The sequence below is a fragment of the Bufo bufo genome, chromosome 4 (genome assembly GCF_905171765.1).
Source record: "Bufo bufo chromosome 4, aBufBuf1.1, whole genome shotgun sequence".
Taxonomy (NCBI): domain Eukaryota; kingdom Metazoa; phylum Chordata; class Amphibia; order Anura; family Bufonidae; genus Bufo; species Bufo bufo.
This window is the reverse complement of record NC_053392.1, coordinates 417,579,059-417,596,895: the sequence shown is the minus strand read 5'-3', so window position 1 is coordinate 417,596,895 and position 17,837 is coordinate 417,579,059. Positions and strand designations below refer to the sequence as shown.

The 17,837-nt window shown below is 38.5% G+C and overlaps 1 long non-coding RNA gene across 1 annotated transcript; it reads right to left on the bottom strand.

Moving 5' to 3' along the window:
- Nucleotides 1–819: 819 nt before the first annotated feature.
- LOC120997206 lies at nt 820–3,094 on the bottom strand. The gene is made up of 2 exons (XR_005778117.1): nt 2,989–3,094; nt 820–853 (listed from the first exon to the last, which is right to left on the bottom strand). It is a non-coding gene; the product is annotated as an uncharacterized LOC120997206 (long non-coding RNA).
- Nucleotides 3,095–17,837: the final 14,743 nt, after the last annotated feature.

The window sequence follows — 17,837 nt, the reverse complement described above, 5'->3', positions numbered from 1 at the left end:
GGGCAGTCATGTACACAGTTCTCAGTATATTCTAACTTGAAGCGTCCCCATCACCATGGGAACGCTTCTGTGTTTAGAATATACTGTCGGATCTGAGTTTTCCGAAGTGAAAAATCAGATCTGAAATAAACTGTTATGCAAACGGATCCGTTCTGAACGGATGCAAGCGTTTGCATTATAGGAGCGGATCCGTCTGATGAAACATCAGACGGACCCGCTCCGAACGCTAGTGTGAAAGTAGCCTTATCTGCAAGATAATAACGGACTTATTATGATCGTCTTTGATATGTTTGTATCTTATATTTCAAATGTCCATTCATTCAGCAATGTCTCCCTTCTTATTGTATATAAGACAGATGAAGGGACTGTTGAGTTCTTGGAAGCTCACTATGTGACATGGTAATTATTATTTTTTGGCCATTAAAAGGTATCAAGCCAGCACAACTCTTATTTGGTATTTCTTAATGAGAGTACAGAATTACTTTGTTATAGTTATGTAATGTTTAATGTGAATTAGTTGGGTACTTTATGGTTTTAATATAAATTACAGAGTTTTTTTATTTGATTTTTATTTATTTATCTACTTTTCGCAAATTTAAAACATTTTAGGCCCTTTTTCTTATAAATATTGTATGGATATTGAATTATATAGCTGTGTGCACATATTTACCCTCTTGGTTGGGGGTGTAGACCTCCTTGTCCCCCTCTTCTGGAGGTGGGGGGGAGCAATCCTCTTGCTGCGATGGTCCAGGCTGCTCCTCCTCTGCCTGCTCCTCCAACTCTTCCTCCTCATCCGTTGCTGCGACCACCTTCTTTTTAGAACTTCTTGGTCGTACAGAAGGAACGGGAAGCCCTATAATCACAGAATGTTAAGAATTTAGACAAACAACTCATAAATCATAACAAAGGTAAATATAAAAAAAAAAAATCCTATATGGAGGGATCTGCATGGGATTCTGATTATCCACACTGTGGATTTGCCTCATTTTGGTGTTATATAACATGCCAAAACCAGTTTTACAGATGGGTAAAACTGGCCTAACTTAAAAGGTAGGATGACGTAACAGGGGTTATTTCTTTGATGGTATTATGTTGGGTATAATAATTTTTTGGGCTGTCATCGTTATACTGTCTGCCCAGCCGCATTTTTAATACAATCTTACCTTTCATATAGCATTTAATTTGTGGTTTATGAGGTTAATTTACTGGGTGAGGTGTGTGTGTGTGTATATATATATATATATATATATATATATATATAGTAGAAAGGCACAAGGGACTATAATAGATGGAAGATATGTGTCACCGAGGATCCTGGCCTCGGTGAAGTAGGAGCCACTAGTGCATATGTCCGCAGCAGTTGCTGACGGACACTTTGGTAGTTAGCATAGCTGTGAAAAGCTAACACGGGATGGCTCTTATTGGGAGTATGAAGAAAAGGCTTGAGAAAGATCCCAGAGAGAAGGATCGAAACGTTGCTGTCTGGTAAATAAAGTACTATTTTTTCATTTTACGCTTTGGAAGTGCTGCGGAATTTCTTTTTGTCTTATTGGGAGTAGTCATAGACTTGGGCGGGTGACTACTCCACACAATCCAGGCCAGGTTTTGAATGGCTTACAAAAGTCAGCAAGAAGGGTCAGGTGGGGATGATTACATGGCTGACGGTGGAGCTCTGGATGGCTGGGTGTTTGTGTTTGGAACTGAGTGAAAGACCAGAGGGTCTCTGCTTGGATACAGAGGACAATGCAAGATACTCTGTGGGATTTACGGTACTGTGCCTTACTTGTGTAATTGTTTTTTCTTTAAGTGTCGGCTGGAGTAAGCCGATTAATGCTGCCTGTTGATTGTTTGTGTGCCAACAATAAAGGACACTTGTTATTTTAAGATTTCCATGAAAAAATGCTTCTGTGTATTTATCTGAAGGCTACCATTTGTGAATCCTTACAATATATATATACTAGTCAATGATCCGGCGTTGCTCGGGTATTTATTCATAGCAATTTTATATTAAGTAACAGTGCCTTTCACAGTGACCGGCCCTTTAATGTTGAGTTTCACGGTGACCGCCCCTTTAACAGTGACTGATGGTGACCGGCCCTTTAACACTCATTTTCATGGTGACCGGCCCTTTAAAAGTGAGTTTCACAGTGACCGGCCCTTTAAAGTGAGTTTCACGGTGACCGGCCCTTTAACTTTGAACTCCGCAGCGCCCGTCACTTTGCAGTTAGGATTTAAGTGAGAGGCTGGAAGGCTAGTATTGGCTAATGCAGTTCATTTTTTTTATATATCTCGTGAACGGTACGTCCTAGAGAGCCGAGACCCCGCAAGATTTCATTCCAGGTAGTAAGGAATGCGTATACCAAGAATCATTGAAATCGATTGTTGCATTTTTGAGGAACATACATAAATACATACATACATACATATATATATATATATATATATATATATATATATATATATATATTCTTGAATCCCATGCAAATTGTAGGGGGGGGGATGTATGTAATGGTCGGGGACTTTGACCTGAATAGTTAATCATGTTTGCAGTTTATGTAGATATAAACAAAAATACCTATATATATTTATGCGTGTGAAACGTATGAAATCATCCAGTGACATCATACATCAGTACCGAGCTGGTATAACAATAAATATACAATCTCAGCGAGGTAGAGATATATGATGTAACCGGATTATTTTGTACATGTCACAACAGGTATTAAGTAATCATTTGAAAAGGGATGAAATACGGATGTAGTAGAGTTAACACACATGCTTTATGAGATGTGTTATGTAAACTTAATGCAATTAAATGTGTTACGCTATTTTTTAAAATGGCTTTTGTTTCAAGATTACGGGATGAATTAATAAATCTGAGAGGTTGTGTGTTAACCCTACTACATCTGTACAGATTAGCAGCATTACTGAATATATACATTACTGAGTGTTGTAGAGAGAGATACAAAATTCATGTAAGCATTGTACCTGGGCGTAATCGCTGACTGTATTCCTTTACAAGTTCAGGGTGAAGGCGTTTTAGGTCGCAAAATTTCTTTTGTATTGCTTCCTTATTATACTTTTTGCCATGTTTCAGATATAGCTCGGTCCGGACAGATGTTATGATTAATTCTTTTTCTTTATGTTTCCGGGTCAGGTGATATCCCCGCTCCAGAAATCGGTGAAGGATAAAGATGAAAGCATATAATCCCCATTGTTTTATTATACAAATCAAAAAAAAAATATCCTCAACAAATACGCAAAAATGAAGTTACGCCTTTGAAGGGGAAATATTACATTTAATGTTACGGTTATAAGATCGGATTGTATTGTGATTGTATGTGTGTGAGGTCTGAGCAATCAAATATTAGCTAGCTAAGCTGCGATGTACCTGTCTAGTAAGTGACGGTACTATATGGGGTGTAAAGCTGGTTTGCATCCCCGTGGTGCTCCCTGGGTAACGCTAAATAAAAAAGCAAATACTTTTGGTCCAACAAAAAAACCTCATGGACATAAAATTCAATCTATATATTGTGTGTATGGTATATAGTGTGTGGTATATATTGTATGGCAGGAAAACGGACGTGCTATGTGCATGTGATAGATATTTATCTGTTGTCCATGCATACATGCTACTGACATAGTGCTGCGAAGTAACAAGAATACTTAGGGTACTTTAACACTTGCGTTTTTCTTTTCCGGCATTGAGTTCCGTCACAGGGGCTCAATACCGGAAAAGAACTGATCAGGCATATCCCCATGCATTCTGAATGGAGAGCGATCCGTTCAGGATGCATCACGATGTCTTCAGTTCAGTTGTTTTGACTGATCAGGCAAAAGAGAAAACCGCAGCATGCTACGGTTTTCTCTCCGGCGAAAAAAAACGGAAGACTTGCCTGAACGCCGGATCCGGCATTTTTTCCCATAGGAATGAATAAGCGCCGGATCCGGCATTCAGAATGCCGGATCCGTCGTTCCGGCATGCGCATATCGGTAACAATGTGAAAAAATGTACAAGACGGATCTGTCGGTCCGTATGACAAGCGGAGAGACGGATCCGTCATTGCAATGCATTTGTGAGACGGATCCGCATCCGGATCCGTCTCAGGCCTCTTTCACACTTGCGTTGTCCGGATCCGTCGTGTACTCCATTTGCCGTTAGTGCCTGCCGGATCCGTAACACCGCAAGTGAACTGAAAGCATTTGAAGACGGATCCGTCTTCAAAATGCGTTCAGTGTTACTATGGCAGCCAGGACGCTGGTTGCCGTAGTAGTAGTGGGGAGCGGGGGAGCAGTATACTTACCGTCCGTGCGGCTCCCGGGGCGCTCCAGAATAACGTCAGAGCGCCCCATGCGATCACGTCATGCATGTGCATGGGGCACCCTGACGTCACTTTGAAGCGCCCCGGGAGCCGCACGGACGGTAAGTATACTGCTCCCCCGCTCCCCACTACACTTTACCATATCAAACAGGACTTTAGCGTCCTTGCAGCCATGGTAACCATTCAGAAAAAGCTAAACGTCGGATCCGGTAATGCGCCAAAACGACGTTTAGCTTAAGGCCTTGCGGCAAGTGTTCAGGATTTTTGGCCGGAGCAAAAAGCGCAGCATGCTGCGGTATTTTCTCCCGCCAAAAAACGTTCCGGTCCTGAACTGAAGTCATCCTGAATGGATTTCTCTCCATTCAGAAAGCATGGGGATAATCCTGATCAGGATTCTTCCGGCATAGAGCCCCGACGACAGAACTCTATGCCGGAACAGAACAACGCAAGTGTGAAAGAGCCCTCACAAATGCTTTCAGTCAGCGGCAGATCGGCGGATCCGGCGGGCAGTTCCGACGATGGAACTTCCCGCCGGATCACACTGCCGCAAGTGTGAAAGTACCCTTAGTGCATCAATCTGTAATATCTACTAGGGTCCATTTACACGTCCGCAAAATGGTCCGCACCCGTTTCGCAATTTTGCGGAACGGGTGCGGATCCATTCATTCTCTATGGGACCGGACGTGAAGCGGAGAGCACACTATGTGCTCTCCGCTTCCGCATTTGCGGAGCGCGGTCCCGAACTTCCGGGTTTCGGCCCCGAACTTCCGGTCCGCAGCTCCGCAAAAGATAGAACATGTCCTAATTTTGTCCGCAGCTGCGGACAAGAATAGACATTTCTATAGCGGGTGCTGGCCGGGTGTGTTACGGATCCGCAATTTGCGGGTATGCAACACACCACAGACGTGTGAATGGACCCTTATTGGGGGGGAGAAAAAAAAATAAATGAAAAATAATCAATGTAGTTTTTATTGGGATATACGAATATTTTGCAACAGACGATCCACAAATGAATAATTTATACATTGTTCTAGTGTTGCAAAATATTGTTCTGGCATGCATGCAATATATAATAAAATACAGTACTGTAATACAATATTACTTACTGTTAGAATAATCTTTTCTTCATCCTCATTAAAGCTTTTTCGAACCATTTTTTCAATAAGAATTTTTGGGAGACAAATTCAAAACCACTCAAGCATGAAGCGAAGTGAAACCAAAACCAGGTCATGTGACGCGATTACGTCATACTATCGCGTTGTTTTGTTTCAGATTTTCGGGTACAAATTGGGAATTCGAATATAAGGCAATTGATTCCACCCGTGACCCTACTTCTTTCATTCAATATAGCAAATATTCGAGAGAAAAGAATCGTAATTTCGAATATATATTTTTTTCAACTAGTACATACTGTATGTTCGGCATACTACTCCCCGACAAGCGTCCTCGTCACCATAGGAACAACTGTGGGTTAGAATATACCATCGGATCTGAGTGCAGGAAATACTCAGATCCGATGGTATATTATATAACCCACAGCCGTTGCCATGGTGACGGGACGCTTGTCGGGGAGCAGTATGCCGATTAAGTGAGATAACATATCATAACAGTACACATCGAAAAAAATGATTCAAAATTACAAATATATTCTTAATATTGCTATAGCTTCTTTTATTAGAATATTACGAATATTCTAAAAGACGAAGTTAGAGCAATATTAAGAAATTCCGTAAAATACACAGATTGTAATTCAGCTAATATAGTGCTATAATTATTTTTTTTTGCCTCATTTTTTTTTTGCCTCTTCTGCACTTTAGTTTTGGGAAATATGTACACTATTAAAAAAAAAGGATATAGCACTATATTAGCTAAATTACAGTCTATATATGTATTTTACGAATATTCTTAACATTGCTCTAACTTCTTCTTTTAGAATATTACGAATATTCTAAAAGACGAAGTTAGAGCAATATTAAGAATATTCGTAAAATACACATATAGACTGCAATTTAGCTAATATAGTGCTATATCCTTTTTTTTTTAATAGTGTACATATTTCCCAAAACTAAAGTGCAGAAGAGGCAAAAAAAGAGGCAAAAAAAAATAATTATAGCACTATATTAGCTGATTTACAATCTATATGTGTATTTTGCGAAATTTCTTAATATTGCTCTAACTTCGTCTTTTAGAATATTACGAATATTCTAAAATACGAAGTTAGAGCAATATTAAGAAAATTCGTAAAATACACATATTAGCCTAGCCATAGTCAAAGGAACGTTGCCTTATACAGGGAAAAAAAAAATCGTACGATTAATTTAATCGTATATTATTCGCGAAAAATTAAAAAATTACGAATATTCGATTTCTACTAAAATAATACGAAAACTCATTCGAATATTCGCGAAATATTGCAAAATCGAATATGGCACCTCCCGCTCATCACTATTCATTACCAGAGGAGTAAGGGCGCAGCTTAAAATATAACTTACAGGCCTCACGGAACGTCACAAATTTGTTCCTTCCACCAGAAAATCTGTCAGGAAGAACAACCTTGGGTTCCGCAACAACCTGGTTACCCGTAGCAACCGCTGGGCTTGCGGTCTGTTGCAATTGCTGCTGTTGCTGGAGGACCGACGCCTTCAATCCTGCCACCTCCAAAGACACAGGCCTTGAAGTTGCTTTGTCAAAGCAGCAATTGGATCCATACTGGATTCTAAATAGGCAGAAAAAGAAAAAAGTGTTGTTTTTTTTTCTACCTACACAAAATAAGGGCCAGATATAATGTCATGACCGGCGTCACGCAAAGGGAGGGAAATGGGAAGGCCCTGTCCAAGGGAGAGGGAAAGGTGGTGACCCCTGACTCACCTTGAGGCTGGCACCTGACTGCCCTGACGTCCCTAGACGGGTTCCTCACCCGTACGCCGATCACGTGCCTAAACCCTGGCTTTCCCTAAGATGAGCCCTACGTAGTGAACAGGGCGGTGGGATCACTAGTCTGCACCACTGACACTAAAGGAAAACACCAAGGAGAGGACAGACAATACAGACAAAACATATAATCCCAGGTGGGCGAAAACAGCAGACAACAAAAGCCCGACAGGGATCCGGAGGGTAATGCTCTGGAACAACAACCAGGGATCACAGCGACTCAGCTCCAGTGGGTCAGTATAGAAGTCCAGGCAGGAAGCTCTATATCTGGCAACCAGAGAAGTGGGAGAGGGGAATATAAGGAGGTTGGGAGTGCTGGACATGAAACAGCTGAGGAGAAGAAGCTACGGATCCCTGAGTGAGCCAAAAAGGGTTGCAAGGCAAACCCAGAAAGCTACCATTAAGAAACAGCACTATCTTTATACATAGAGCGCGCAGCCACCCGCTGCGACTTCCTGACCCCGGGTATAACGGAGTCAGACGTGGCTCTTGACACCCTCGGCCTTAGCTGCATTTTTGACGGTCGAATACAAGCGTTAAATACTGCTGTTATATTCTGGTTTTAAAAAAATACCCAGTTTGTGCAAGATACAACATTTGCGGCCTTAGCTGCATTTTCGACAGTCGAATACAAGCGTTAGATACTGCTGTTATATTCTGGTTTTAAAAAAAACACCCAGTTTGTGCTAGATACTACATATTCTGCCTTTGCTGCATTTGGTATAGTTCAATACAAGCGTTAGATACTGCTGTTATATTCTGTTTTTTAAAAAACACCCATTTTCTGCAAGATACTACATTTGCGACCTTTGCTGCATTTCTGACAGTCCAATACAAGTGTTAGATACTGCTGTTATATTCTGGTTTAAAAAATATACCCATTTTGTGCTAGATACTACATTGCGGCCTTTGCTGCATTTGCGAGATTCCAAAACAAGCATTAATTACTGCTGTTATATTTTGGTTTTAAAAAGACACCCATTTTGTGCAAAATACTACATTTCCGGCCTTTACTGAATTTGGACAGTCCAATACAAGCGTTAGATACTGCTTTCATATATTCTGGTTTTAAAAAAACACCCATTGTGTGCTAGATAATATAATTTCAGCCTGTTCTGCATTTTTGTCAGTCCAATAAAAGTCTTAGATACTGCAATAATATTCTGGATTTAAAAAAACACCCATTTTGTGCAAAACACCACATTTGCGGCCTTTGCTGCATTTGTGACAATCCAATACAAGCATTAAATACTGCTGTTATATTCTAGTTTTAATAAAACACCCATTTTATAAAAGATACAAAATAATCGGCCTTTGCTGCATTTTTTACAGTCGAATACAAGCGTTCGATATTGCTGTTATATTCCAGTTTTAAAAAAACACCCATTTTGTGCTAGAGACTACATATGCGGCCTTTGCTGCATTTGTGACAGTCCAATACAAGCGTTAGATACTGCTGTTATATTCTGGTTTTAAAATAAACACCCAGTTTGTGCAAGATACGACATTTTCGGCCTTTGCTGCATTTCCAACAGTCCAATACAATCGTTAAGTATTGCTGTTATATTCTGGTTTAAAAAAGAAATACCCATTTTATGCAAGATACTACATTTGCGACCTTTACTGCATTTTTGACAGTCCAATACAAGTGTTAGATACTGCTGTTATAATCCAGTTTTAAAAAACACCCATTTTGTGCTAGATACTACATTTGCGGCCTTTGCTGCATTTGTGACTGTCCAATACAAGCGTTAGATACTGCTGTTATATTCGTTTAAATAAACACAAACATTTTGTGCAAGATACTACATTTGCGGCCTTAGGCTAAGTTCACACGAACGTGTGTGATCTGTGGCCGTATTGTGGCCCGCAAATCGCGGGCCGCAATACACGGCCACAGTTCCGTGTGAATTCCGCATCACGGATACGGACCCATTCACTTCAATGGGTCCGCTAATCCGGAATCGCGAAACGGCCGCACGGGACGGGACCCCTCGGAAGCTCTACGGAGTGCCTCCTGGGGTTACGTCCCGTTCTTCCATTCCGCAAAAAGATAGAACAGCCGGATCGCGGACCCATTAAAGTAAATAAGTCCGCGATCCGATGCGGCTGACCTACGGCCGGCAAACGAGCATTGCGGCCCGCTATTTGCGGGCCGCTTCACAGGCACGGGTCACACACGTTCGTGTGAACCAGGCCTTAGCTGCATTTTTGACGGTTGAATACAAGCATTAGATACTGCTGTTATATTGCTAGATAGTACATTTGCGGCCTTTGCTGCATTTATGACAGTCGAATACAAGCGTTAGATACTGCTGTTATATTCTGGTTTTAAAAAAAAACACCCATTTTGTGCTAGATACTACATTTTCTGCCTTTGCTGCATTTGGGACAGTCCAATACAAGTGTTAGATACTGCTGTTATATTCTGGTTTAAAAAAAAACACCCATTTTGTGCTAGATACTACATTTGCGGCCTTTGCTGCATTTGTGACAGTCCAATACAACCGTTAAATACTGCTGTTATATTCTGGTTAAAAAAATACCCATTTTGTGCTAGATACCACATCTGCGGCCTTTGCTGCATTTTTGACAGAACAATACAAGCGTTAGATATTGCTGTTATATCATGGTTTTAAAAAAACACCCATTTTGTGCAAAATACAAAATTTGTGGCATTAGCTGCATTTTTGACTGTCCAATACAAGCGTTAGATACTGCTGTTATCTTGCACAAAATGTTTTTTTTATTTTTTAAACAAGAATATACTACATTTGCGGCCTTTGCTGCATTTCCGACGGTCCAATACAAGCGTTAGATACTGCTGTTATATTCTGGTTTTAAAAAAACACCCATTTTGTGCAAGATAATACATTTGCGACCTTAGCTGCATTTTTGACAGTAAAATACAAGTGTTAAATACTGCTGTTATATTCTGGTTTTAAAAAAACAACAATTTTGTGCAAAATACTACATTTCCGGCCATTGCTGAATTTGGACAGTCTAATACAAGTGATGGATATTGCTTTTATATTCTGGTTTTAAAAAAACACCCATTTTGTGCAAGAAATTAAATTTTCAGCCTTTGCTGCATTTCCAACAGTCCAATACAAGCGTTAGATACAGCTCTTACATTCTGGATTTTAAAAAACAGCCATTTTGTGCTAGATACTACATTTTCAGCCTTTGCTGCATTTGTGACAGTCCAATGCAAGCGTTAGATACTGCTGTTATATTCTGGTTTTAAAAAAAACACCCATTTTATGCAAGATACTACATTTGCGGCCTTTGCTGCAGTTCCGACACTCCAATACAAGCGTTAAATACTGCTGTTATATTCAGATTTTTTTTAAAAACACCCATTTTATGCAAGATACTACATTTCCGATCTTTGCTGATTTTTTGACAGTCCAATACAATCGTTAGATAATGCTGTTATATTCTGTTTTTAAAAAAACGCCCATTTTGTGCTAGATACTACATTTGCAGCCTTTGTTGCATTTGTGACAGTACAATACGAGCTTTAGATACTGCTGTTTTTTTCTGTTTTTAAAAAAAAACATTTTGTGCTAGATACTACATTTGCGGCCTTACCTGTATTTTTGATAGTCCAATACAATTGTTAGATACTGCTGTTATATTCTGGTTTTAAAAAAACACTTATTTTCTGCAAGATACTACATTTGCGGCCTTTGCTGCATTTGTGACAGTACAATAGAAGCGTTAGATACTGCTGTTCTATTCTAACTTTAAAAAAACACCTATTTTGTGCTAGATGCTACATGTGTGGCCTTTGCTGCATTTGTTACAGTCTAATAACAGCGATAACTACTGCTGGTATATTCATTTTTTTTGTTTACATTTTGTGCAGGATACTACGTTTGCGGCTTTTTCTGCATTTTTGACAGTCCAATACAAGCGTTAGATACTCCTGTTATATTCTGTTTTAAAAAAAACACCCATTTTGTGCAAGATACTACATTTGCGGCCTTGGCTGCATTTTTGACAATCCAATACAATCGTTAAATATTGCTGTTTTATTCTGGTTTTAAAAAAAAACACCCATTTTCTGCAAGATACTACATTTGCGGCCTTTACTGCATTTCCGACAGTCCAATACAAGCGATAGATACTGCTGATATATTCTGGTTTTAAAAACAACCATTTTGTGCAAAATACTACATTTGCGGCCTTTGCTGCATTTGTGACAGTACAATAGAATCGTTAGATACTGCTGTTCTATTCTGGTTTCAAAAACCACCTATTTTGTGCTAGATACTACATGTGTGGCCTTTGCTGCATTTGTTACAGTCCAATACAAGCAATAACTACTGCTGTTATATTCAGATTTTTTTTAAAAAACACCCATTTTGTGCAGGATACTAAATTTGTGGCCTTTACTGCATTTGTGACAGTCCAATAAAAGCGTTAGATACTGCTGTTATATTCTGTTTAAAAATAAATAAATAAATGTTTGTGCAAGATACTACATTTGCGGCATTAGCTGCATTTTTTAAAAGTCCAATACAAGTGTTAGATACTGCAGTTATATTCTGTTTTTTTAAAAACACCCAGTTTGTGCAGGATACTACATTTGCGGCCTTTGTTGCATTTCCGCCAGTCCAATACAAGCGTTAGATACTGCAGTTATATTTTATTTAAAAAAAACACCCATTTTGTGCTAGACACTACATTTTCGGCCTTTGCTGCATTTGTGAAAGTCCAATACAAGCGTTAGATATTGCTGTTCTATTCTAGTTTTAAAAAAACACCTATTTTGTGCTATATACTACATTGGCTTCCTTTGCTGTATGTGTGACAGTCCAACACAAGCGTTAACTACTGCTGTTAAATTCTGGTTTTAAAAATTCATCCATTTTGTGCAAGATACTACATTTGCGCTATTTGCTGTATTTGTGACAATCCAATACAAGTGATAGATACTGCTGATATATTCTGGTTTTAAAAAAACACACATTTTGTGCAAGATACTATATTTGCGGCCTTAGCTGCATTTTTGACAGTACAACAGAAGCGTTAAATGCTGCTGTTATATTCTGGTTTTAAAAAAACACCCATTTTGTGCAAGACACTACATTTGCGGCCTTTGCTGCATTTGGGACAGTCCAATACAAGCGTTAGATACTGCTGTTATATTCTGGTTTTTAATAAACACCCATTTTGTATTATATACTATATTTTCGGCCTTTGCTGCATTTGTGACATTACAATACAAGCGTTAGATACTGCTGTTATATTTTGGTTTAAAGAAAACACCCATTTTGTGCAAGATACTATATTTGCAGCCTTTGCTGCATTTTTGACAGTCCAATACAAGCGTTACATACTGCTGTTATATTATGGTTTAAAAAAACACCCATTTTGTGCTAGCTACTACATTTGCGGCCTTTGCTACATTTGTGACAGTCCAATACAAGCGTTAGATACTGCTGTTATATTCAGTTTTTTTTTAAAAACACCCATTTTGGCCAAAATACTACATTTTTGGCCTTTTTCTGCATTTTTGACAGTCCAATACAAGTGATAGTTACTGCTGTTTTATTCCGGTTTAAAAAAAACACCCATTTTGTGCTAGATACTACATTTGTGGCCTTTGCTGCATTTGTGACAGTCCAATACAAGCGATAGATACTGCTGTTATATTCTGGTTTAAAAAAAAATATATATTTTGTGCAAGATACTACATTTGCGGCCTTAGCTGCATTTTTGACAGTACAATAGAAATGTTAAATACTGCTGTTATATTCTGGTTTTAAAAAAACACACATTTTGTGCAAGACACTATATATGAGACCTTTTCTGCATTTTCGACAGTCTAATATAAGTATTAAATACTGCTGTTATATTCTGGTTTAAAAAAAAAAACATTTTGAGCAGGATACTACATTTGCGGCCTTAGCTGCATTTTTGATAGTCCAACGCAAGCGTTAGATACTGCTGTTATATTCTGGTTTTAAAAAAACACCCATTTTGTGCAAGATACTAGATTTGCAGCCTTTGCTGCATTTCCGACACTCCATTACAAGCCTTAAGGAGAGCTCCTGATGCACCTAGGATAGCCCCAATTCTGCGAAATACATGATTGTGCATGGCAAGCTACACAATGCTACAATGGATTTCTGGGAAAGATATGCAAATTAGCTTCCATAAGCCTATGGCAGAAGATGTTAATTTGCATATCATCATTCTAGAAACCAAAAATAATGGATTGTTGTCTACATTCGTAATAACAAGTATGTTTTGAGTAAGAGTGAAAACTAGAGGGAGACCATATGAGACAGAGAAATCTATTTCTGCAACAAAGAGTTATTTAATCCAATTTATCTATCTTTAAACGGGTACCCTTTTACATTAAGGAGAGCCCCAATTCTGCAAAATACATGATTGTGCATGGCAAGCTACACAATGCTACTATAGATTTCTGGGAAAGATATGCAAATTATCTTCCATAAGCCTATGGCAGAAGATGTTAATTTGCATATCATCATTCTAGAAACCAAAAATACTGGATTGTTGTCTACATTCGTAATAACAAGTATGTTTTGAGTGAGAGTGAAAACTAGAGGGAGACCATATGAGACAGAGAAAACTATTGCTGCAACAAAGAGAGTTACTCAATCCAATTTATCTATCTTTAAACGGGTACCCTTTTACATTAAGGAGAGCTCCTGATGCACCTAGGAGAGCACCAATTCTGCAAAATACATGATTGTGCATGGCAAGCTACACAATGCTACTATGGATTTCTGGGAAAGATATGCAAATTAGCTTCTATAAGCCTATGGCAGAAGATGTTAATTTGCATATCATCATTCTAGAAACCAAAAATAATGGATTGTTGTCTACATTCGTAATAACAAGTATGTTTTGAGTGAGAGTGAAAACTAGAGAGAGACCATATCAGACAGAGAAAACTATTTTTTTTTTTTTTTTTTTTTATCCATCAGGTTTGGTAACAACAGCCTTAAACAAGCTCATCAACCAAATCATCATCTGGCTTCTTTTTAAATTTTTTTATATCCAAAAAAAGACTAAACCACAGAAAAAGGACACAAACATAAAACAATAACATCACAAACACAAAAATAAAAACCCAAATTAGACTATTCTCCTAGTATTTATCAATCATCATCATCATCATCATCTTCAAGGTTTGGTTTCAAAACACATATTAGCAAAGCATCCTGTAGCTCTATTAGGTCTTCCATAGAAACATCAATCCTATGTTCAAGAATATCTCTTAGCCAATCTTCCACCTCAAATTTGCTATAAAAACCAGTTGGATCCTTCTCAAATGACTCATAAATACGATTTCGAGCTTTTTGCAACTTTCGCCCATGATATTCTTTATACAAAGCACCTTTTAACTTCTGATATTCATCTGTTAACTGTATTTTAACTTCTCTTTTTTCTCTTTTAGATCCTAATACAGACTCATCTTCTGTGCTTGATATTTCTAACCCTACTTCTTTTGCAATTTTAGATTTACCAAATTCGTCCCTACTCAAAGCCTCCGTTTTTTTTTTCTGATTCCCTTTCTTCTTCCCTTTCTTTTCTCCTTTTCCTCCCAACTTCTGCTTCCTCTTTTCCATCTTCTCTTCCTTTAGTTTTACCCTTTCTTTTCCCACCTGATTTATCCTCTTCTTCTTGACTCTCTCTTTTCTTTGGACAATCATGAAACAAATGATCCTTCCCTTTACAGAAAAAACATAATCGGGGGGTTTTACAATTCTCCGATTCGTGACCACCCCTTCCACATGCTTTACATAATATTTCTTCACAATTTTCTTTCCTATGACCATACAATTTACATTTGGTACAGAAATCAGGCATCCCATTATAGAACAAATCTCCAGAACACTTTCCAATTTTAAATCTTGCATCCGGCAAGACAAATTGACTTTTCCCGTCTTTTGATTCTTTCAGTGATATTTTAAACCGCCATTTGGAAGTCCAGAACCCAAATTGATTAAAAACTTTCCCCAATGGCACCACTTGATCACAAAAATTCTGCAAAAAGGCAATTATCTTCTGTTCTCCAACATAAGGTGAATACATTTTTACCACGACAATTTTGACATTGCAAGGGAAATGAGGGACAACCTTCACACCCACTAACCTTGCATCAGTTCTTACTTCTTCCCATTTCCATAAAAAATGGGTGCAAAGATCAGAACTCTGAAGAATTATGTCGTAACATCCTCGTTTGGGATAATCCATTAGAGCCAGCACTTCATTCTTTCCAAGTCCCATAAGTTCGCCCAGCAGGACTTTAACAATAAAGGCAAGGTCTTTTCTCAAACGCTCCTTCTCCTCCACGAAAACGCGGACTCCATTCCGGACTTGTGCATAACCGGGTACCGATTCGGAATCCTTCTGCTCCAACATCGAAGCCTCCATTGGTTCCTCCATAGTGACTAGAAAAAGAACCTCAACCACTCCAAAAAGCAGCCAGGTGATCGCTTCCCGTTGCCTGGGGACTAAGCCTCCTGCCCTATAGCAGCAAAAGTTAAGACCCTGGCTATCAACCAGGGCCCGCTCTTAAGGCCGAGCAGTCGGGTACCCCAGGCACCTCCGGCCAAGACCAAGGCAGCACCTTTCGGTACTACACCTGATCCTAGCCAAAAGGCCGAGAAGCGATCCCTAGGTCACAACAATAGCATATGAGACAGGGAAAACTATTGTTGCAACAAAAAGAATTACTCAATCCAATTTATCTATCTTTAAACGGGTACCCTTTTACATTAAGGAGAGCTCCTGATGCACCTAGGAGAGCACCAATTCTGCAAAATACAAGATTGTGCATGGCAAGCTACACAATGCTACTATGGATTTCTGGGAAAGATATGCAAATTAGCTTCTATAAGCCTATGGCAGAAGATGTTAATTTGCATATCATCATTCTAGAAACCAAAAATAATGGATTGTTTTCTACATTCATAATAACAAGTATGTTTTGAGTGATAGTGAAAACTAGAGGGAGACCATATGAGACAGAGAAAACTATTGCTGCAACAAAAAGAATTACTCAATCCAATTTATCTATCTTTAAACGGGTACCCTTTTACATTAAGGAGAGCTCCTGATGCACCTAGGAGAGCCCCAATTCTGCGAAATACATGATTGTGCATGGCAAGCTACACAATGCTAGTATAGATTTCTGGGAAAGATATGCAAATTATCTTCCATAAGCCTATGGCAGAAGATGTTAATTTGCATATCATCATTCTAGAAACCAAAAATACTGGATTGTTGTCTACATTCGTAATAACAAGTATGTTTTGAGTGAGAGTGAAAACTAGAGGGAGACCATATGAGACAGAGAAATCTATTTCTGCAACAAAGAGAGTTATTTAATCCAATTTATCTATCTTTAAACGGGTACCCTTTTACATTAAGGAGAGCCCCAGTTCTGCAAAATACATGATTGAGCATGGCAAGCTACACAATGCTACTATGGATTTCTGGGAAAGATATGCAAATTAGCTTCCATAAGCCTATGGCAGAAGATGTTAATTTGCATATCATCATTCTAGAAACCAAAAATAATGGATTGTTGTCTACATTCATAATAACAAGTATGTTTTGAGTAAGAGTGAAAACTAGAGGGAGAACATATGAGACAGAGATAACTATTGCTGCAACAAAGAGAGGTACTCAATCCAATTTATCTATCTTTAAACGAGTACCCTTTTACATTAAGGAGAGCTCCTGATGCACCTACGGAAGCCCCAATTCTGTGAAATACATGATTGTGCATGGCAAGATACACAATGCTACTATGGATTTCTGGGAAAGATATGCAAATTAGCTTCCATAAGCCTATGGCAGAAGATGTTAATTTGCATATCATCATTCTAGAAACCAAAAATAATGGATTGTTGTCTACATTCGTAATAACAAGTATGTTTTGAGTAAGAGTGAAAACTAGAGGGAGACCATATGAGAAAGAAAAATCTATTTCTGCAACAAAGAGAATTACTTAATCCAATTTATCTATCTTTAAAAGGGTACCCTTTTACATTAAGGAGAGCCCAAATTCTGAAAAATACATGAATGTGCATGGCAAGCTACACAATGCTACTATGGATTTCTGGGAAAGATATGCAAATTATCTTCCATAAGCCTATGGCAGAAGATGTTAATTTGCATATCATCATTCTAGAAACCAAAAATACTGGATTGTTGTCTACATTCGTAATAACAAGTATGTTTTGAGTGAGAGTGAAAACTAGAGGGAGACCATATGAGACAGAGAAAACTATTGCTGCAACAAAGAGAGTTACTCAATCCAATTTATCTATCTTTAAACGGGTACCCTTTTACATTAAGGAGAGCTCCAAATTCTGAAAAATACATGAATGTGCATGGCAAGCTACACAATGCTACTATGGATTTCTGGGAAAGATATGCAAATTATCTTCCATAAGCCTATGGCAGAAGATGTTAATTTGCATATCATCATTCTAGAAACCAAAAATACTGGATTGTTGTCTACATTCGTAATAACAAGTATGTTTTGAGTGAGAGTGAAAACTAGAGGGAGACCATATGAGACAGAGA